Source organism: Trachypithecus francoisi, unplaced genomic scaffold (genome assembly GCF_009764315.1).
Source record: "Trachypithecus francoisi isolate TF-2019V2 unplaced genomic scaffold, Tfra_2.0 Lachesis_group15, whole genome shotgun sequence".
NCBI lineage: Eukaryota > Metazoa > Chordata > Mammalia > Primates > Cercopithecidae > Trachypithecus > Trachypithecus francoisi.
The window spans coordinates 76580797-76604974 of record NW_022681460.1 but is presented as its reverse complement, the minus strand read 5'-3'; the positions used below and the strand labels follow the sequence as shown (position 1 = coordinate 76604974).

Genomic DNA, 24178 nt, shown 5'->3' with positions numbered 1-24178 from the left:
TCAAGTGACCTTTTCATCACAATGAGTTACTGGAGGATGGACTGTTAAGCTATGGAATATTGCTGAAACCAAGGCTGCTATAATGCAGTTATACTTTCATAAGTCTGAATAGAAAAAAAAAGTCACATCATGGAAAAGAGAACTCAGTAAAATATTGGACTTCCACACTGTTTCTGTGTACTATATGTTCTTAATAAACATTCTCATAAATACCTGCAAAATTCATGGTTTTTTATTTTTTTATTTTTTTGCTTCCATTGTTCGGCAGTCTTGGAGATATATGATACCTTGCTTTAGGAGTTGTAGAGCTCTGACAGAAGACCCATATTATAATTCCTGCATAACTAAGAAAAACAAACTGGACTATACCAATGAAAAAAAAGACTTGGGACCAGAAAGCTGACCTGAAAAATCATAATTAATGTGTTGATATTTTCAGAAATTGAAATTTATTTGAAAGTTTCTGGTACTTTATAGCAAAATACGGAAACTGACAAAAATATAAAGTGAAAGTTTTCCTAATGATAGCTCATTCTCCAAAAGTTTATTCTACAAAGATGAATGAAGACAAAATTGTAACTATCACAACCACCCGCTTATTTGATGGTCACTGAGAAAGGAGATATTGTTTTTTTTTTTCTCTTAAATTATCCCCAGATTGTAATAAATAATGTGTATTAACATGATTAATATTATTACTTATTGATAATTTTAATAACTTAAAATCCATCTTGTAGGTTTCAGTATTTTAAAATCTTTATTTTAAAATTAAAAGCCCAAGCCCATAGGAAAAGATACAAATTTTAACAGATTTTATCTGGCATATAAAAGGCATTGCCATAGTTTGACTAACTTAGACAAATATGTCCATCTGGACATTGTAAGTGATTTGGAAGAAATATAGGCATCACACATGTGGATGCAAACCCACTTACATAGTATCACTGGTAAAACTTTTAAAGATTAGTTTGAGCAGCAAAACCTTATGAGAATATGAAGCTGCCACCTTAATAGCATTCATTATGTTTAGTTTTAATAAAGAAATAGCTTTATTTTAGCATAAGAAGTATAGGAAATCAAGTTGAATTTGTGTCACATTGTACGGAATAGGTTAGGCATAGGACATTTAGGACCTAAGGTTTTTAGTGTAAGTCAATGTTTCAGTTGAATATAAGTAATTAATCAGTATCTAATGTGGTTTTGGGGCCACAGGGTAACTTAGTTTTCACATGCTAAACAAACCTACATTTTTAGTTGCTTTCAGACAATAGGGAAATGCTTCAAAGAAATGACCAACAACATAGCTCAGATGGGCAAGATCTTCCTAGTTATGATAAAAAGAAGCCTCAAATGCTGTTAACTTGCATATGGACATCCAGATTTATGCCATAAAGTAGGAAACACTTCTAATGTTGCTACTTAAGAACAGCTACTTAAGACATGGTTTAATTTTAAACATGTACATCATACTTAATCTAACAATATGCACATTATGTGAAAATGTCATCTAACTCTTTGCCTTTCAAGTTCGTATAATATTAAAGAAAACTCAGATATTTTCTTTATCTTTCTTTTTTTAAAAACAGATTCATTACCCTGTAGGTTTCAGTTAGTTAATATTGAACAGGGATTCAGGGAAGTATTCTTTTTTAAATTATTGAAGAGATCTGAATATGTTTATAAACCGAGACAGATATCCCAGTGGAGGAATAATGAAACCAAAAACTGAGGAAATCTGTTCACAGTCCTGGAGGAGATGAACAATGGAGACAGGGGAATTGGATGTTAAAATTATATCATCTGCAAGTGGGTAAAGAATTTGATCTTTCAAAGCTGTGAGCACATTGCTTCTCTAATATGATCCTGGACATGCCCAATTATCCTATTATTTGTGATGTTTATAGATATATATATAATTGGTGAGATGCATTTCTGACTCTGAAATAGCTTTGAATACTGATTATTTTATTTTATTGATACCTAACATTTTATATATTTGTGGGGTACATGTGAGTATTTGTTGATATGTTATTATTTGTGCTTACTTTTATACATGACTTTTCTCTTTTCACATTGGCTCCAGGAGAATTATAAATTAGCAAGAAAACAAAGAGCAAGTTTTTGTCATTGATTGGCTGGTGGTTGTTGTTGTTGTTTTTTTTTTTTTCCTTTTGTTTTCAAGCTTCCAAAGAGGATCTTCAAGCATTCATCAGAAATAACTGGAGGTAGCTGGGCGTGGTGGCTCACGCCTGTAATCCCAGCACTTTGGGAGGCTGAGGTGGATGGATCACTTGAGGCCAGGAATTCAAGACCAGCCTGGCCAACATGACAAAACCCCGTCTCCACTAAAAATACAAAAATTAGCTGGTGTAGCAGTGAGCTCCTGTAGTCACAGCTACTAGGAGGCTGAGGTAGGAGAATCACTTGAACCCGGGAGACGGAGGTTGCAGTGAGCTGAGATCCCACCACTGCACTCCAGCCTGAGTGACAGAACCAGATTTTGTCTCAAAAAAAAAAAAGAAAAGAAAAGAAAAAAGAAAAAGAAATAATAATTAGAGGTGTAGGGGAGCAATGTCTTAATTGACAGGCTGTGGAGCAGCTATTACTGCTAGAAGCAAAAAACAATGAGGGAATGGAGCCAATGCCTCAGACCACCTACTGACCACCAGGTGAGCACCACGTCACAGCAGGGCTGGGGATTTGCGCTGGCTCTTCTCTTTAGAGCTGAGAAGGGTTGCCCAGTGGGAGCTCCTTGACTATTGCTTGTCAGTCATCCTAAAATGTTGATGGCTGCTGTGTCTCAAGATATCCTCAGCCCTGTTTGTATATTTCCCTTTCCACTGTGTAGCCTAGAACACTTACCGGTTCCCCTGGGTTTTAAAGTGGGGTCCAAGATGAGCTGAGATGAGCACTTGTCCTTCAAGAGATTGGAAAGCAGTGACATCTCAGCTGTTTTACACAGTTAGACACGGGATGCATTCAGTGCTTTTTGGAAAGGAAACATAAAGATGGCAAGACTTCATGCTTAGGTAGCAAATTACAATTTCCAAAGCCTTTTTATACCTTCAATATTAAATTCAGTGTTCTAATTATGGTACATGGCACCACCAAGGTTATAGCTTGACTTTTTGAGGCTTGAAATTTATACCATTTAGACAGCTTTTGTTAGGAAAAATAATTAAAATATATAAATTCAAAATTATGTTGCAACATAACTATTTCTTTTTTCTCTTTCTTTTTTTTTCCTTTTGTTTTTGAGACAGAGTCTCACTTCGTCACCCAGGCTGGAGTGCAGTGGGGAGACCTCAGCTCACTGCAACCTCCACTTCCCAGGTTCAAGCAATTCTCCTGCCTCAGCCTCCCAAGTAGCTGGGATTCAAGGTGCCCACCACCATGCCTGTCTAATTTTTTTGTGTGTGTTTTTAGTAGAGATGGGGTTTTGTCATGTTGGCCAGGCCAGCCTGGTCTCGAACTCCTGACCTCAGGTGATCCACCTGCCTCGGCCTCCCAAAGTGCTGGGATTACAGGTGTAAGCCACCATGCCCGGTCTATTTCTTTAAAATGAGACATCACAACAATAAATTACAAAATTTTAAAAGGTGAAGAACTGCAAAATCAGAAAATCCAGAAAATAACATAATATTTGAAAGAATCAACTGCTTCAACCATGTCTGTACAATTTTTTTCCTATTTTTGGCCACATATTTATGGTCACTTCTCCATATTACACAATTTATAATATTTTTTATAGAAGCAATAAAATGATATTCATTCTTGTCTCTAGCATAATCCTTTCTTTAAAAAATTAACCATAAAAATAAACTAAAATAAAATTTAAATACCTGACAATTTAGAAAGTTTACTTTAGCTTCAGAGTAGTCATTGACGATGTCATAAAAATTTTCAAAATTGTTGTCATATTTAGAAGCTGTGGGTCTCATAGAAAAAATATCTACGAAGTGTTTGTTGAGCATGATCCTTCTCAAATATACTTACTTTATGTTCTTTTGATATAGGTTTGTGCCCAAGAAGCACACATTTCTGGTAAATTTCATTGTGTGTAAGTCTCATACAAATTACATGGCAAATGGATAATTTGTATTTTTTAATAACTTCCATTTTGATCAATTATTGATAAGAACCTATCCTTCACTTAGAATTTTACACAGCTAATTCTGGGAAGACTTTTCCTCGTAGTTTTTCTGGCCCTGTACATTTCTGTATTGTTTTTCATCCAATGCTCACATACTTTGGGTGCCAGTCATCACAGGACAGATTCATTTCGTTGTAGCATTTCTGGCCCTGTACGTTGGTGTCATTATGCCAGGACAGTCAGTACAATGGGAGGCATGGCTATGCCTGTAGCCCAGTCCCACACATGAAGAGAAAGCAACAACCTAACCATATATTAAAGAGACTACAGACCACATTAATACATTCTACTGAAATCAAACTAAATTATCCTATAGAAGTTATCTACAGCTATGCAAGAAAAAAAAAGTCCCACATTATTAAAACAGTAAACATTTTATTGCTTATAGTTTTGTTGGTTGGATATTTGTGGCTCAGTGGGGATGACTTGTCTCTATTCCATGTGATGTCAGCTGAGGTGACTTCATTCGGGCTAAGAGATTGCTTCATTCTCAATAAACGGGGCTTTGCTGTTACTGTCAAACTGGGGCAATGTGGTTCGCTTCCATGTGACTTCACTCTCCATATGGTAGTCCGTTCACTATGATCTTTTTCTCCACACGTTCTCTGTCTCCCCAGGCTAGCCTGGACCTCTTTTTGTAGAGACTGGATTCCAATACTGAAAGTAGAAGTATCTGTTTTCTCCAAACAGGGCTTTAAGACTTTAATTCTGCAACATCCTACTGATGAAAGCAAGTCACAAGACCAGACCGGTTCAAGGGGTGGAGAAATAGACCCTACTTCTTGATGGAGGGAGCAGTAGAGTTACATTGCAAAGGGATCTGGACAAAAAAAGGAGTGATTTATTAGGAACCATGTTTAACAATTTAGCGCAATCCCCAGCGCAACTCCCTGTTAGCTGGATCCAGAAATGTCTACAACTACTGCAATGCCATTTGACCTTAGGGGCGATGTGACCCAGGGTAAAGAGACGGTAGTCTGAACCCATCAGTTTAGTTTTGGAAGGTATAAAAAATATGTAACAACATGAATGCACTTTTAGGGTCAGACAAGAGTCTTGGAAAGAGTCTGTAAAAGGGAGGAGTCCTGAGGCCTAAGCCTCATGAGTGTCAATGCTTACCTGTATCTAGGCACTGGCAATCCCCCTTTTTGATAAGGCCAAGATTGATTGTTTTCCTTTCCTACTTACTCCATATCTAATTGATGTGCAAACACTGTTAATACAAAAAACCCCTAAATTCAACAATTTGTGAAGAATTTTTACACTAACATGTTAGTTCAAAAACCCAACATTGCTTGCTAAGACTATTGCAATAAACCCCTCTATGATCCTAATTTGATTCTTGCTCCTCTTATTTTTTACAGTCATCAGAGTAAATCTTTTCAAAGGTAAATTGGATTTTATGACTTTTCTGCTTCCAATTAGTTTCATGCATACATTAAAATATATTTCCAAACTATTCTATGCCGAACTGTCACTGGCCACCTCCAGAATGTGATTTTCAACCATTTTCTCTATTTTGCTCTCGATCTCCCTCTCTCTCTGCTCTGGTTTTATTATTTTTAACCACTGCTAGAATATAAGATCCTTAAGAAGAAAGAGTTTTGTCTATTAGCTTATTCCCTGGGCCTAACCTAGCACAAGGTAGTGGCACAATAAGCATTTATTAAATAAGTAGATATTATATAATTAAAATTTAGCAACAAATTCTATAATATATGTATGACCATTCAATTTGAGTGAAAAAGTTCTGATGAAATAATCAAAATCACCTTAAGCATATGAAAGAGTTAAGGCCCAGACATTATTCTGCTGCTGTCTCTGCTAAACACATGCCAACATGTTAAGGCTTATTTCAGTGAGAGATCAACTTAACCCAGATTCTTACTATTATAAAAGAGTACCACGAACTCATGGAAGCTGGCTTTATTTCTGAATCTGTTTTCTCTTTTAATTAATAGCAAAACATTTACAAAGGAATACTTAATAGGCACCTACCCATACCATGCTGGAACATGTGGTCATTCATGGTAGGGAGCATTTAGGCATGATTTCTACATCAACCCCACTGTTATCTCTCCAGAGTTGAAGCTATGAGACAATTCAAAAATAATATGATAGTCAATTCTGTTTTCTCAGACAGTTCTCTCTCACAAACGGATGAGTGACTCTTTATTAAGTTCCAGAAAATAAATCACAGACTATCTTTTAAGAAGTTAGAGTCACATTTTTACTTGCTGATGAGGCACAGGACTTGGAAATACATCCTCAGCATCAAATAACGACAGACCTTCCAGATCTTATTGTGTTGGGCACCACATGGTTAAGCTTTTCACTGTGTTAATTTGGTTTTGCAAAGGCCATTTCTAAATAGAGTTATGAGGATATGTATGGAAGAAAGGAGAGACGAGTGGGAACAAAGCAGAGCTAACGTAAAGACTACCATATCATAAGCATCCTGGTTAGAGACAGTGTTGATTATGCTCAATGTCACTTTTTCTCCCTGTAGGATATGGACAGTGAAGTTTCTCAGCTATCCTGGGGAGCCAGAGCATAAATGAAATGAGCTGCCTCAGGCTCCAGGCAGGGGAAGAAAAACAAGAACCAATTCTTTTGCCTTGAAAAAGATACAATAAGCAAATAAGTAGAGGTTTAGTAAGGAACTAGTGAAAGCTTTAAAATAATTTTATGAAGATTTCTAACCATACATCAGTCCTATCCTCAAGATATACTTACATCAAGAGTCAAATTTTCTCTAGAGATCTATTAGGTATGCCAACTAATTCCTTAATAGGCTTTTGAAATTTGCATATTCCTTAATAAGTTCTTTAAAAATGAGCAACCAACATATTTATCAGGTAAGCAGTGCACGCTGGGTAAATAATGTAGGTTTATTATTTACTTAGGGCATTGCTCTGATCTTTTATGAATATTGTCTGATGGTTAAGAAAAATACATATCTCTCTTCTTTTTATATTTCTTAAGCCAAAGGCAGGATTTGTACTTCCATTAAAGATTTATTAAATTCAAAAATAAGGAAATTGCATGTTAAAAAAAGCTAGCCCTCTCTTTAGGCCTTTCATATTAAAATAACATTAAAGAGGATGAAAACAAAGCAAATTTAATTTGTTTCCCTGATTTCTCACTTCTTTATTCATACTCTTCTGTCTTCTATTAATTTTCACCAGAGCTAGATCGGATTTTCTCTTAACTCTGAAATTCCCTCACTTTTGTTGGTTTAAGCGATACCCACAGGGGACATTTTTCAAAGTGGTATGCTAGGTTTTAGCTGTGGGAGGCCCATTAATACAGCACATAGAATTTTACTCCCCATAATGACATTTAAAGAGAGCTATTTGTTTTGACTGTGTTCTTTGTGTAGGCCTGAAGGTTACCATAGTAAAACCCCTTTGGCAAATGTGCAGTCAGAAATTTCTGGGTTAAAATGGTAGGGGGTAAGGAAGAGGACAATTCCAAAATATTTCATGAGCAAAGTCCTGATAAAAGGGAGGGTCTCTGGGGTCTGGTTTGTTCCTATTTCCTTCTCTGAAAACCAAGAGCAAGTGCCTCTCATACTCTCTTCCATCTACTCCCAGAAACCTACACCTCCAAAGCTTACAAATTCAAATCTTTCTGATTCTTGCTACATATTGGATTTTATGGTATTGTTATGTTAATTTTGTGTTATGTTCAGTTTCTTGACTATGGTAACAAATGATCATGAAACTCAAAGCTTCAGAGGTAGTCAACAAGGAAGGACTTTGAAGTTAGCTATGCATTCAAATTTGTAATTTCCTTTGAAAGATCAGCTGTTTACTGTTTAAACTTGCACAAGGCACTTAACTTCTCTGAGCTTTATTTTCCATCAGTAAAAAATGGAATAATACTATATCTTCTAGCAGAATTGTTATAAAAACTGCTTGAGGTGGAGAGCAATTTTCCGACACAAATCTTGGTCTGTGTTAAGCACAGATAAATGATAGCTTTCCATCTCTTAACATTTGCTACCGTTTGGGACAGAATAACCAAAGAGAGATGTGCATTCTTTTATTATAACAAATCTTTTGTAAAGTCTTATAAAGACAAGAAAACAGTAACCATACTGGTTGCTGTAAGTATGCTGTTAAGAGGATTTCATTTGACCCTGCTCAATCTATTCTGTCTGAATTCTATCAGGTACATCCAAATAATGTAACATCCTCTTCTATTGTGGCTGAATGTTTATGTCTTGATGATTCATGCATTTGAAGGGAAATTGAATTAACCAGGGAAGGAAATAAAAAATTTAAGAATAAGTTTAACAAGATCAATTCTTTTATAATTGGAACGCTTGCTCTCAGCCTTGAAAAATAGCATTTAAAAAGGTGTTCATGGTCTGTGACTATCATTTGTAAAGTGAAAACTAAGTGTCTTGCCCAAAGGCTCAACAGAAAATGGTGCCTTTGAAGGGACTTTTTCATTTTAAGAAATCTCACAGCACCTTTATAGCATATTTTATCCTAGATTATTATTCTTGTCACGATCTTGCTTTAAACTAAGAGTTTAGTATGGAAACATACACTCACTCCTAGCCTTTACCTTATCTCTATCAAAATTGGTATTATTTTATTCTTACAAATTAGCATAATGTACAATAGCATTTCAGAGGTTGACAAAGCCACCTGCTACTACTGGTTAGTAGTATCCAAATGTAACATTTATCAGCCTCGGTTTCTTCATTTGTCAAAAGATATAATAATTCATTCCTCATATGTTTCCGTGATGCATTGATGAATAATAGTTACAGAAAATATCCTATGTCCTGGTGTGGCAGTGAGACTTCAAAGCTGGCCACTTGAAAAGATGCCTCCTAAAACTGACACCCTTGAATAGCCTCCTCCCATATTGAATATGAATGGCCCCTGTGATGCACTTTGACACAACTAATATTTGAAAAGATGGGTGGGAGTAAAAAAGAAAAACATTTTAGAAAAGGCAAAGACCATCAGTAAAAGCCACAGGATAATTTTGGACATGCTTCCGAAATACTAAGAAGACCAACTCAAGAGAAAGCATGCTGGAAAACGAAAGAAATAAAATTTGATAGGTGAATACTGCCGAGTTAACACTGTGCCAGGTCTAGGGCTAAACCTTAAGAAGGCCTAGAAGCATTGGCTTTTGTGCATTTAGGCACCCTGAGCTTCCGTGTAGGCAGTCTGTCTACCCTGCTGGAGAGAACATCTGTAGAGATGATGGAAAAATTATCTCTACAGTACTCACAAGGAGCAACAGTACTCACACGGAGCAAGAGAAGAGGCCATGCCATCCTGATAGCTGTCCCAGTGTTCCAGCTAGCGTGGCCTTTCAGCCATTTCCACCAAGGTCTCAGGTATGCAAACCCCATCTGCCAGCTACCTGCAGCTTCATTAGAGACCCCAAGCAAGATCAGCAAAGAAACCACAGAGCTGAGCACCAGTCAACCCACAGAACGGTGAGAAATAAGATGGCTGTTGTTTTCCAGGATGAAATGTTGTGAAAGTTAATTATATAGCAGCATAAACAAAACAGCTGAGTACTCTACATCTATTTCTTCCTTTTATTTTTATTCCTCTTCACTTACTCTGCTTGATTTCCACAGTTTAGTCCTTGCTCCCTCCTTCCTCAACATACTCACTGTGGAGAGCCAGCTGATACTCACAGCTTCAACAACGAACTCTTCGTTCACTGCCCTGGGTTCTATTTCTCCATTCATGCCCTTTCATCAGTATTATGGAACTGCACCTTCACCAGCTTAGTGACTATTTCTTTTCCTTAAACTCATCACCGTAATTATATTACTATTCTACTTAAGGGTTTCACGCACTATCCATTAATTTTCAAGGCCCTCTGCATTTTGTTGGCATTCGCCTATCAGATCTTATTTCACTCTTTCCAGCGTGTGTTCTGTTCTCTCATCTGTTGTTTTTTCACTATCCCATAAACAGTAACTACTTTTGTGCCTTTGCTGTCAGTGCTGTTTCTGAAATGTCCCCTCAACGCCCCTCTATCTTTCAAAATATAATTCCTCCATTTTTAACTTGGATCCTTTGTCTTCTGTGATTTTTTTCCTAACATCTCTTTCATTGATTTTCTTTATCTCTGTGTTTCTACAGAATTGATGATATTATTTATGCCTCTTCATATATTATTTTATATGTTGACTAGTGGGTATATGTCATTGGCTACAAATCATAATAGATGCACTTTGATTTAATATTGAAAATATTCTTTCTTGAAATCTTATTATAAGGTCCTATTCAGGTGCCAAATATAAAGGTTTACGAAAACATTTGGAAACTGGAAATAGCTAGTAGTTTCACTTGGCTCATGTACAAAGTGCAGGGGGAAGAGAGCAGGAGAATGTAACGGGAAGGTAAAAATCATGAGAAGTCTTACGCTATACAAAAACTTGGTATTTTAACTTGTAGATACTGGGGACCATGAAAATATTTTAGCAGGAGGAGAAACACCACTGATTTATATCTTCGCAAAATAAAATGACTGCTATCAAGAGAACAGATTAAAGGGTTGTGTTTTGGTGACAGGGGGTATAGACGAATGTGAAAGTGGCTGCAATAAGATGAGTTAGGAAGCAAAAGCAATTGTTAGGTCAGGTGAGAGATGGAAAAGCCTGGATGGGAGCAGTAGGAGGGCAGAAGGGAGACAAAAGGAGCTCTAAGAGGTCTTTGGGGAAAACATTTTCAGAACATGGTGGCCAGTTGACTAAAGGAGAGAGAATGAACATGACTCCTAGATTCCTGACTTGGAGACTTGTGGTCTCTTACACCAAGATGAGGGGGCAGGATGTGAAGCAAGCAAATAGGGGTGAGGCATGATTTATTCTTCTTTGGAAGTCTTGAACTTGAAATATCTGTTGAATATACAAGTGAGACATCTGGATCATTGTGAAACTATAGGATTGAAGTCAAAGAGAGAAACAGGTCTGACTTAAGGATATAGATGTGTGAATCATTACTGTTACCATATGTGTAGTAACAATATGGGAATTAATGAAATCTCTCACAGAGAGTTTTGATTGAAAATGGATCACTAGAGACCAGTTAAATTTGAAGACACGTGAAGAGAATCATTTGAAGAATATTGATTGGATGTGACCAGGAGAGAGAGAGTGATGGTATGGAAGAAAGGAGAAGAGACCTCTAAGAAAGTGGTCATGGTCACATGTTAAATGCCCATAGAGAGAAAAAGTTAAGACTTAAATTACACAACAGATTTTGTTTGACTTCAGTGGGGATTTTATTGAAAGGGCAATATTTTCTTGTGGAGTAAAAGTGGGAGCTGCAGTGGTTTAAGAGTGAATGGAAAGCAATGAATAAAGTATGACTGTGAAGAAAACAAGAGAGGTAGATTAGCAATAGAGGCAAATGCAATGGAGCAAGACTTTTATTTATTTACTTATTTTAAGATTGGAGACATTTGAGTAATTAAAGGAAAGTACAGGGAGAGAGAAGAGACATTGGATGTTTTTAATTTCTAAAATTGTGTCCAAATTTCTTCTTTGCTAATGTACATGATTACATTTGAATTATAATTAATCATGATAATTATCTTTTAAATCTGCTATATTAAGAAAATTTTTCTGTTATATAAACTTAGTCTTTTAGCCAAAAAGAAATTGGTTTTGAATGTGTTTCTTTCTTTTCATTAGATCAAGGGATATAAGATCCCACTCAATCTCAAAATGTTTAAGAAAACAGAGAAGAACTTTATTTAGCTAAGCTTGATTTGTTTTTACAACTACCTGAAGGTGGAATTAGATTGATACAGTTTATTGGTCATGAGTGCTGGTATACAGTTATCTTAGTATGTAGTTATCAAATAAACTTTATTTTTCATAATGTTTATTGTCCCACTAAAGACACTAAAATGATATATTTTGGCTTTCTATATTGAAATCCAAATAAATTGCTGAAAAATATAGAAGTGAATAAAAATTAAATCTGGTAATAAAACATCTCTACTATTTAATGTTTTTAATTTTTCAGGCAAAATAAGTTTTTTACTACCACAAACTGACTTCATGAAGGGACAATACAAGAGCCTAGTATGATGAATATTTTCCACTTACAGTATATTTTATGAAAAATATAGCAAAATAGGTTTGATTGTAAACTAACTAAAGCAATGACCGTGTCATCCTCATCATCTTCCTTCTCATTAGACTTTATCAGCTTTAAGGTTTACTGAATGTCTTCCACGTGCTAGACTTACTACTAGGTACTTTACAGTTCTTTCTTTTTATTCTCATAGTTAACCTATGAAGTTGGACTAACTAGACCACCTCCCTATTAAACAGATACTGGGGAGAAAAATTGCTCTCCTTTACCACACAAAGAAAAATAAAAACCTTTAAAGCCGAAGCCTGTTTATTGTTCAGCTGAGGGGGTTCCAGTGTTGGTTAAGTATCAGTGGCACCCCATTCCTCTTAGCGGATCTAAAGGGGGAAATTTCAAGTTGTAGGGCACGGGGGTGATGTACCCACTCTTTTGTGAGAGTGTAGCCTTGCAAATTATAAGGCAAATGGGAAATTATCTTATAAGTTGGGTTGCATTTCATTCATGTTGAGAGTCAAGTTTGTCCTGGGAAGGCAGGGATACGTGTTAGTGTTTGCGTGTGTGCATGTGTGTTCTAAAAAACTATGGTATAACAATTAGAAGAATAAAAGGATGAGTCTGAATCACACTGATTGAGTGACAGAAAGTGGGGTTACTTAAAGTGCTTCCACTCTTCTCAAACCATTTTGTGGGACATGAAGCTTCACAAACCACAATGCTTTATGAGTGTGACTTTACCCTGAGGTTTGAGTCTCATCCAAGCATCTCAGACGTGAAGCAGACATGTCTGATTGACAGTTGAGTGCTAAATATAGGTAAGGACAGCTCCTCTAGGCAAGCAGCAGTGTTTCCTAATTGGTAAGTGAAGAGTCACATGGAGGAAGTTAGAAGGTGAAAATTATCTCTGAGAGAATGATAGACATGAAAGTTGAGGGCACAGCAAGGAACGGATTGATCACAAAACAAAATTCCACTTTTTGTAGAATTTATTTTTCTTGGAGTTATATCTGTATACTTTTATTTTACTTACTTCATATATTATATTTCCACTTAGATTATTCAAACCATTCTGATACAAGTGTGTTAGGAGAAATTTGGAATAAAGTATGGAATGAAGTTATATAATGGAGAGTTCTAAACAGAATTGTAGAAAATAGCAAAGGAAGAAATAGTCAAAATACAGGAAGAGGTTCTAGAGATGAGCTGACCTTTGTGGCAGCCACTAGCCTCAGGTGACAACTTAACTATGACCAGTCTCAGCTAAGAGATGTTGTACATGAAACACATACACCAGATTTCAAGACTTAGTATGAAAAGAAGTCTTAGTATTTTTGTTGTTGTTGATTACTTGTTGAAATACTAATATTTTAGATATACTCATCTAAATAATATATTTTGTTAAAAGTAATTTGCTTGTTTCAAAATTATTTTTAATGTAGCTACTAAATTACACATATGATTCACATTATATTTCCACTAGACCATGCTGTTCTGGACTGAAATTGATAGAAAGTGAACAGTGACCTACAGAGGAACAGAGAGGCACAAAAACTCTAAATAAATGACAACTCTGGAGCAGACACATGACAAACTGCCTAACAAACTCACTCTTTTCCCATGTTTACTGGCTGGAGAGTGACAGCCAAAAAGAGAGATGGGAAGTTGATGCTTGAGCTCCATATATATGATTATTTAATTTTGCAAATTAGTAAATAGAAATACAAACAAATATAAAATATAGCAACATGCTGAAGATCAGATAAATAACTTTTCTCAGCCATTTTTAATATTTTCTATGTATCTTGGGAAGGACTCAGTTAATATTCATCTAATTACGTGATCATTCTCTTCTAATCATACAGGAAATAATATTTTTCTAGCTTACAGCGAGGAAAAATAATTTTTTTTTTGCTGCTTTAGTCAGAGAGGAAAATTTATTTTCTAAGTTTCACAAAACTTATGGGAAGGTGTTATAGAAAAGGCTGCCACTGCCAGATTCAAATAAAGCTCATCAAGCTCCCATCCTTACATCCCAAAGTCCCACATCTATGCCTATGCTTTATGCAGTCAGGCTCTTTGTGAGGGGGTTATACCTTTTTTCCCCCTACTGAATCATAATACAGCCTCCTCCCACATAGTGAAAAAATACAGAAAAACACACAAAGAAAATCTTAAAAACATCCATTCCATATGTATTAAAGGAAAGTTTTAAACCATTTTATGCATATATGTATACATTTAAACTGTGTATATTGTTTTATAACCTGTTTAGTTTTTCCTTAACATTTAATCTAAAACATTTATTTTCATTCTGTTCTTTTTTTCTTTCTTTCTTTCTTTTTTTTTTTTTTTTTTTTTTTTTTGAGACAGAGTCTCATTCTGTCGCCAGGTTGGAGTGCAGTGGCGCCATCTCAGTTCATTGCAACCTCTGCCTCCCAGGTTCAAGTGATTCTCCTGTCTCAGCCTCCCGAGTAGCTGAGACTACAGGGGTGTGCCACCACGCCCAGCTAATTTTTGTATTTTTAGTACAGACGGAGTTTCACCATATTGGCCAGGATGGCGTTGATCACTTGACTTCATAATCTGCCCGCCTTAGCCTCCCAGAGTGCTGGGATTACAGGCATGAGCCACTGCACCCAGCCTATTTTCCACTAAAAGTACTGTTCTAAAGCAACTATTTTTAAATATGGGTGCCCTATAGGCCACCATAAGGGCAGGTAGAGACAAAGCCAAGTGGGAACTGAGATACTGTGGATTTGTTTACATCAGTACTCAGTTTTGCTATTCCCATATCATTGAGGTGTCATTTGAAGAGATAGCTCCTCTAATAAAATTAATTTGGGTATATTTTATTCTAAAATATAATGATTGAAGACTATTTGATATTCCATTGTTTTTATAGCCCATCCATTATTTAACCAATCTACTGTTAAAGAGGATTAAAATATATTTCTTGATTCTTTTTTCACATTATAAATAACAATATAATAAATATCGAGTACATGAATATTTTATATACTTCAGATGGTTTTGATAAAATACATTTCTGGAAGTATAATCGTTCAGCTAGATGATATAACCAACCATTACTTGTCAAATGTCTTTCCTAAGTTTAGCATCAGTGCACATTCACCAGCAGTGTGTATATTTTTATTTCACTGAAACCTTGCTTACTATGGGTATTTTAATTTTTAAGAAAATTCTGTAATTTGTAATATTTTTTCATTAGCTGAATGTATATTGCTTTCTTTATTCATAAAGTTGAATATAATTTCATATGCTTAGTAGCTTTTTTCTTCATACGTGAAATTTCTGCTTCTTTTCTCACCTCAATCTTTTCTCAATCATACAAATTTCCTAGACATTTTTATATAGCAATATTAAGTCTTGTTAATACTCTACATATATTTTCCATGTTTTTATTTGATTTTAAATTTAAATTTTTTGCTTATAATGTTTTGGCATATGGAAATGTTTAATTTTGTGTATTTAAGTACCACTAAGGTTTCCTTAAAAGATTCTTTTCTACATTTATGCCTAGGAAAGTCTTCCTTACTTCGGCCGGGCGTTGTGGCTCATTCCTGTAATCCCAGCACTTTGGGAGGCCGAGGTGGGCAGATCACGAGGCGGGAGATCACGAGGTCAGGAGATCAAGACCATCCTGGCTAACACGGTGAAACCCCGTCTCTACTAAAAATACAAAAAAAAATTAGCCAGGCTTGGTGGCAGGCGCCTATAGTCCCAGCCATTTGGGAGCCTGAGGCAGGAGAATGGCGAGAACTCAGGAGGCGGAGCTTGCAGTGAGCCGAGATCGCGCCATTGCACTCTAGCCTGGGCCCAGAGCGAGACTACATCTCAAAAAAAAAAAAAAAAAGAGAAGTCTTCCTTACTCCAAGATGAGATACATTTTCTTCTAGTTCCTTTATTGTGTAAGTTTTTGCATAGATATGGTAAATCCATCCATATATTTGAAGCGGGGAGGTGTGTGCAGGTACAATGTAAACTAAGTAATTTTTTTAAATTCCATCAAGAGGGAATTAAATGACCTATAATCTAGTTACTATCCCTAAATTCTACACTGATTATATTTTTTATTCTAAATTTTTTATTAAACTTGGATCCCTTTGATGAAATTTTTAAATTTTTCATTGATCTTTCTATTTTTATTCTTAGTCATTTAAAAATTAGTGAAGCCTTATGGTGCATATTGAAATACAAAAGAACAATAACTTTTTAATTAATTTTTTCTTTAAGTTAAATTTTTTTCAATAATCTGTCTGCGAGTTTTTTCTTCCAGATAGATAGACTTTATATTTATGTCCTTATAAATTAAATGTATCTATTGATTTGGTGGAAACAGGGCAGATATACTCCAATAAATTTTCTCATGCTTCCTTTGTCTGTTGACTCATGTTTTCTTTTATGCAATTTAGTTTAAAAGGTTTTCCAATAGATTATTGCCTGTTTCTTCCTAAGTTTATTTGTGTATGTGGGTGTGGATGTAAAACAATTTCTTACATATCAGCAATCATCGGTTAGAACATGTGAAACTGGGAAATTATATTTGTTAAAATGCTTTTCATTTGATTCTTTGGATTTATAATTAGAAAGCATCTGAACATAATAATTTTTTTTTCTTCTTTACAGTGGTTTATACCTTATATTTATTTTTATTTTCTTTTTCCTTTGGTGAGAACTTCCAAAGAAATATTACATATTAGTACTTTTGGTAATAGTTGCTGTTTCTCACTTTAATGAATGCTTCAAGTGTTTCACAATTTTGCATAATATTGGCTTAGAGCTTCAGATAAACATCATTCTTGTTTACTCACACTCTTTATTGCTTTTTAAAGTTTCTATCAGGGTAGAATGAAAAAATGTTTCCTTCCCTCTCTCCCTCCCTCCTTGTCTTCCTTCCTCCCTTCCTTCCTCTCTCCCTTCCTTCCTGCCTGCCTTCCTTCCTTCCTTTTGCTCTTGTCTTTTTTTGTTTTTTTCCACTATAGCCATAGCCTGAGTAATGTTAGCTTCACAAAATTAATTCAAAACTGTTCCATGTTTCCTATGCTCAGGAATATTTGTCTTAGCATTGGCAGCATTTCTTATTTTAAAATGCATGTCGTCTGACTTTTTTAAGTGTTTATTTTTTAGAACAGTTTTAGGTTCACAGAAAAATTGAGAAGAAGGGGCAGAGATTTACAGCCTATCTCCTGTCCTCACATGTGCACAGCCTCCCGCTTTAAAAACAGCCCCCACCAGAGTGGTACATTTGTTACAACTGATGAAGCTTTTCCTGAATGTCAGATACTTGGAATGCAGTCTTTACCAATGTGGTGAAGCGTAGGGGGAAGACAAATATTCTATAGTTCTATGATTAGGTCGCACTCTTTTAGTGAACTTAGGCCTCTGGACTGTAAATTTCACGAGTGTTTCTCGGTTTTTTCCTCCTCTCAGGTGAGTTGGAGTTAGGTATTTTCCTTTTCCCGTATGGAAGGTTAGAGCTGACAGAACTTCGCTTCTCCCAAGTGAGTTAGGCTCTGTTAACGCCCCAGCAGGTTAGACTCTGGTTCACTCGAGTCTCCTGAGGACAGGATTTGTGAAGCGAAGGCTTTGTTAAGAAGAACAGAATGCTCTGCTATATTTCAAAATGGCTCCTTTTCCCCTCCCGCTGCTGGAAACACGAGGGAATTTTTCTCTGGTGTTTACTGTGAGAACCCCCATACCCGTGGAGGTAAAACACAAGTGTGTGAGGGCCCCTTTTGACTAGTTCCTGATGGAATGTTTTACGTCTCAGAGCCATGCACTCTGAGCCTCCAGCAGTTTCGTACAGTTCAGATTTTCCCAGCAAGCCTTCAGTTCCCACCGTTTCTGTTTGTGAGCCTTTGCTATGTAGATTTTTGTCTAATAGTATTAATGAATTCAACTTTGTAAGGTTGTCTGTTTTATTGCTATTTCAAAGTATTTATTCATTGCCCTATTTATTATTTAAAAAGATAATTTCTTGTATTTTTTTATTTCTGATTGTATGCTTGTCTTTTGTGAATTTATTAAATTGAATTTATTTTAAGTAATTATATAATTTTATTTTACTTTTTCTCATTTAATAATGAAAACATTTTGAGTTGTGGGAAATATGACATATAATACTCTTTTTAATTATACATAGTTTTGATTTTTCCTGTTGACCCTAAGATTTCATATGAATATTAAAAAGAAAAAACCTGTCATGTTGGGTTTTTTGTTTGGTTGTTGCTATTGTTTCTATTATTGTTATTTTGCTATTTTATTGTACTTGGGACAAAGATTATTGTTGGCATTGTGTTTGCTTTCTGTATGTTTTGTAGGTTTCTTTGTGCCTTATTCTGAGATTTGCTTTTATAAATATTCCAAAAGCTGCTTTATAAGGAGATGATCTCTTAGACCATAAGGCTTAATAAAAAGAAATTGTTAAATCAAACATTAACTAATCAGATAATTATACATTTTTTCTTTTTTAAGAAATGTCTATTGCCCTTATGACTTTTTCACTGCCCATTCAGACATCTCATTTTTAATCTCAACTCATATTTTTATCATTTCATGATTCATATCTTCTTTCAGGGGGTCTATATCTTATTTATTTTAGCAGTCTATAATTAATTAATATTTTTGGAAAATTATTTGGTGTATTAGATCCTCATTCAGTGCTTGTTGAGCACTCTGTCTGCTTCCGCCCCATGCATGTGTTTTCCTCTGTTCTGTTTGCATGCCAGTACTTCTACAGGAAGTGCTTGGCGGTGCATTGTTCAGATTCTCCTTAAATTCTTACACTTTTCACCTGAGTTACATTGGAATCACCTTATCAGATTCCAAATTAGAAGGCTGATGTGTAATATCAATTCAATATTCTACATTATGAAAGAAAAGAGATAGGGCAATAGCTGTTTCTGGCAAGCCTGAGTCTTTACTGTGGTTTATTTTATTTTATTTTTCCTAGTTACAGAATTCTTTCCATTTTACTACAGAGATCTTGCTAACCTAGTCTGTATTAGTGCCTCAGGCAAGAATTATGTATCTTTAAATATAGCATCACACTGAGCCTTTTAATAGCAAATTCCTCCTGTGGTGAATGAATATCCAATCCCGTGAGAGCCTAATCTTACTTATGATGATGTGGCTTGAGGGTCGCATGGATGTTAGACTCTCCCTAAATCTACTGTATGTATTTTTACACATTTGAACTTCAGTTGTGGGCAGAGATTTAATTTTTCTCATGGAGAACCTACCCCCTTACCAAGCTATTGGCGACACATCTGTATATATATTGTAAATATTTATAAGTACTCCAAAATAATTAACAAATTAGTCACTTATTCAGGTGACTTCAGTCATTGACTTACTGATGAATATCAAACCCAAGATTGGGTGATTAAATCTTTTTCTAAGATTCTTGGAATTTCAGTTGACTACAACTATAAGAAAATAAGACAAAATTCTGGGAACTCGAATTCTGTTCATGTAGAGAAACCCCTCTGGTATGATCACAGGTGGGCACGGGTGCTCTAGCAAGTAGGCTACTCTCTAATACTTATTCATCTCTCTTCCCACGTGTATATTTCAACCAGGTAAATTCTATGATTACCAAGAGTCAGCTGGATCCTCCCCCAGGAAATATGCCAACATTCAAGCATTTGGACTTATACAATTTAATGGAATATTATGCATATTACAGAAATTAATGTGTGTTTACGTGACCTAAGAGAGAGTACTCATTGCTTTATGTTTTTTTCTAAATTAGTAACAATTCTCCCTAATTATGCCAATTTAGCCACGTTTTAAGTTATAGCCTGCCTCCCTGGGCTGGAGTTATGTTTGCCTATTCTTGCATGCACTGTACCATGTGGTGAACTTTAGTCTTACTCAGGTTCTTTGCATTAATGAATCCATCTTAACACATAAGCTCATTTGAATTAGGTTCTGGTAACATGAAAATATAACTACATGACAAATACACATAGTGAGGTAACCTCATGACATACAGAGTGATATGAGCTTGTGAACATTATGCAGTTACATCATTCTAAATGTAAAATAGGCTAACTCACTATTTTTTGAAGGATTTTATAAATACCGAAGAAACTCCTGATCTGCACTTGATAGGGTTTTCTGGGTCTCCAGAGAGCTCCATTCCCTCCGTACCGTGTGAGCTGACTGATGCTTATAGAGTACTGGGTACTTGTGGCTAATAAACAACTCTCTAATGCCTACCCCCCATATGTAAGCATCTACTAAATATTAATCTACTTTATATTTTTCACAAACATGCCAATATTCTTATATTAATAATTATGAAATCCAATTGAATATGAATAAAATTACAGAAATATAAATGTGAAAATATTTGTTATTTTGATGAAAATGAAACTGACTGCTTTGTATAAGTTTGAAAAAGGCAAGTGGAATTCTATGGGATGAAAACTACTGTAAACAATGAAAAATAATTTTGCCAGATTTTAGAAGATTTTGCATTCACATATAACTAAGATTTGTTTTGACAAGATTTGGTTATGCAAAAAAAGATGACTAGAGCCATAATCAGCAGATTCATACTCAAAGAGGACTTGCCCTAATGTCAAAATATTCCTGAAAGAAGGTAGAGTGACATTTTCTAAGTTAAGGTAGCTATCTGTCATTTTTCGTGATAATTCATTCCAAAAAATTTTTTAACTTGATTGAATAATTCTTGCCAAATCCTATTTTTGCTAAATTTTCTAAAAAAAAAAAAAAAAAATCATTAACGTTAAGAAAATTTCATTCAATTACTTGAGTTTTTTCTCACGTATTTTTATATTGTTTATTCTCCATTGTAACACTCTTAGCTCTTTAATTTTCAAAGCCCAGAAATGGGAAAATTATTCCAATGTTAACTATTACTAAATACCAAGAAATCCCACTTTTTCCTGTTTAAATTAATGCAATTAAATAGAAAGAATATTATTTGTTAGGATAAACAGTGGAGAGCCGACTTTCTTGAAGAGGCAGGGTGAAGAAGATCAGAGAATGTGCTGGGAATAACGTTATCTGCATTCAAATCCTGACCCTGCCATTTTCTTGAGTGACTTTGTCAATTTATGGTAGTTCTCTGTGCCTCAGTTTCCCTTTGGGTAAAATAAGAAAAGCCAAATTGCCTACTTCATATGGCTGTTCTGAATATTAAGTGAGTAAACATAGTTAAAGCCTTTTAGAATACTCTCATTTTTATTAGCCAATTGTAATCTTTAAATGTCTTCAGATTCTTCTTGAGTTCTCAGATTTTGAGAACCAAACCTAAAACAGTACCCAAAATATTTATTCTTTCATATATATAATTTAAATACCCATGTTTTTAATCATATTTAGTTATTAATTTCTCTGAAAGACATAAATGGGTATATGTGTGTCTCTGTGTATGTTAAATATAGGAGCAAATTAATTAGAAATGAGTGCTTTTATATAAAGAAAGCTGCCTGGTAGACTGAAACAATATCTTCAGGGGAAAAAACATAAGCTCAAGGCCTGGATTATAAATGTAGCAGTTCAGTGGTTCAATTCATACCTGACAGGCTTCAAAGACTCTATGCAAATTGATCTCCCAGCTGCAAGGGTAATTAACATGGGTTTGTTGCAAGGATCTGTTCTTCTATCCATCCTTCTTCATGATTATTTTAGCAGCTTAACAATAGTCTGTAACTACTTAATCCACTGTTAGAGCAAATATAAAATTACCTTACTCTTGTGTGTAAAATAAGACTTCTACTCTCTTCAAAATGCCCTCTGCCTACTTGATATGCCAAGGTTGACATACCAGGTGGAGATGCAGGATAACTAGATGCAGGTAAAATAGCCCCTTTTCATTCAGATACTTATTTGAACTGCTCCCTCTTGATCTTTTAAGTGTTGCATACTTATTAGTGGATTTACTATTAATATTTCTTTTTCGTTCATTAACAATGAAGTATGTGTGTGTGAGTATGTGTGCTTGTATGTGGTGATGGGGTTTGTGGGAGAGCACTACATCTATCATCTAAGTCATCAAGCATAACTACTTTTTTCTAGCCAGAGACAGCCACATAAGCTCCTAGTAATGTTATAAATGAGTAAATAATTAAGAATCACATTCAGTGTTACTCATAGACTCATCACAGTTCTTTATGAGCTTACAGGAGCTGATACAAAATGTGCCTTCACACAATGCTGCCCATTCAACACTTGAATATGGGCATCTCTACAAAACGAATTTGTAGTAGCTCAGTAATTCAACAACAAAAAATAGCACTTTTGAGTATGGCTTACGGACATCATTGTGTAGTTAAAATATAATAAAATTAGAAATTATACAGAACTGACTTTAACATTGTGTCTAGCTAGAAATGGAACAAATCATTTAAAAGTTGGTGGCTTACCACAACAATCCCATATTTACCCTTAGGTATTACTGATAAAGAGTATTCCATTGTTTGAATATCCCAGGGTTTATTTTTCCTTTTAACTCTTAACGGCGATTTACGTTAACTTCTGTTATTTTACCTTATTTTGAATAATGCTTCTATGTCTCCTTGTGCATATGTGTGAGATTTTCTCTAGGATTAAACTGCTAGGTTGATGGATGTGTTTTTTCAACTTTACTAGATATTGTCAGATTGCTCCCCAAGTGGCTAAACATATGTACACGCTATGGATTTAATTGTGATCCTGCAAAATCCACACGTTGAAGCTTATGGTGGGATTAGTGCCCTTGTAAGAGGAGAAACTAGAGCTCTCTCCCCACCATGTGAGGACACAGCATAAAGGTAGCCTTCTGAAAGCCATGAAGAATGTCTTCATAGGAACTAAATCAGCTGGCTCCTTGATCTTAGACTTCTTAGCTTCCAGAACTATGCAAAATAAACATCTGTTATTTAAGCTATCCAGCCTATGGTATTTTTGTCATGGCAGCTCAAACTAATACAATACATCACTACCAACTGTGTAAGATTTTGTATGTACTCGCCATCCACCATCTATTGGTATTGTCTGATGTTTAAAATATTGTCATTATGATTGCATATGAAATATCTGGGTATGTCAATTTGTCTTTTCATAATTATCAAGGTGGTTGAGCATCTGTTCAACATTAATTGGTTTTGTAGGTTTCATCTTCGGTGAATTCCTCTATGTATCAACTGCCCTATCTTTAATCATTTTCTTTTATATTCGTTTGTATTAATTTCTATATTGCATACCAATCCATTTTGGGCTGTAGATTGTGTTGTCATGTTTTAAGTGCCTTTTGATGTATAGCAATTTTTATTTTTATTGCAGAAAAATTTGTCCGTCTTTTTCTTTATGATTTTTGTTTTGGGGAAGTTGATTAAAAATTCTAACATATTACAATGTTATAAATATATTTTCTTTAATATCTTCCAAAAGTTTTAAAATTGTACTTTAAAAAATTTGTTTTGCCTCAATTGATTTTTGTACATGATATGAAGTAGTGACTGTTTTATTTTTTCCACTATGAATAACTATTTGTCCCAGAATCATGTATTGAATAATTAAATCTTCAATTCCTATCATATGTGATTCACTTTCAGAGTACTCTGTTTTGTAATATTGCTTTCTTTCTTTATTTCTTTACTAACTTCACAATCTTAGTGATTACTATAACTTTCAAGTAAGTGTTGAAATCTCATGGGTTATCAGAAAAATTTATATACATAATTTTAAAAATTAACTTGTCAATTTCTAGTCAAAATCTTACTTGGAATTTAGTCAAAATTATAATGAATGGATAGATTTAAGAAAAAATGACTTTCTTTCTTTCTTTAAAAAACAAACAAACAAACAAACAAACAAAAAAACTTGATCTTCTTAACCATGAGTATAGTTTACTTTTCGGCTTACAGATTTTTGTGTCTTTCAATAACATTTTTTACTT

At 34.9% G+C, this 24178-nt stretch overlaps 1 long non-coding RNA gene across 1 annotated transcript in view; it reads left to right on the top strand.

Annotated features, from left to right (window-relative positions):
• The window catches only part of LOC117097445, a 29391-nt gene extending 13469 nt beyond the window's left edge, over positions 1 to 15922 (top strand). Inside the window, exons 2-3 of the long non-coding RNA XR_004442936.1 lie at positions 9406 to 9623; positions 15788 to 15922. This is a non-coding gene — a long non-coding RNA (uncharacterized LOC117097445). The remainder of the gene's footprint in view (positions 1 to 9405; positions 9624 to 15787) is intronic.
• Positions 15923 to 24178: the final 8256 nt, after the last annotated feature.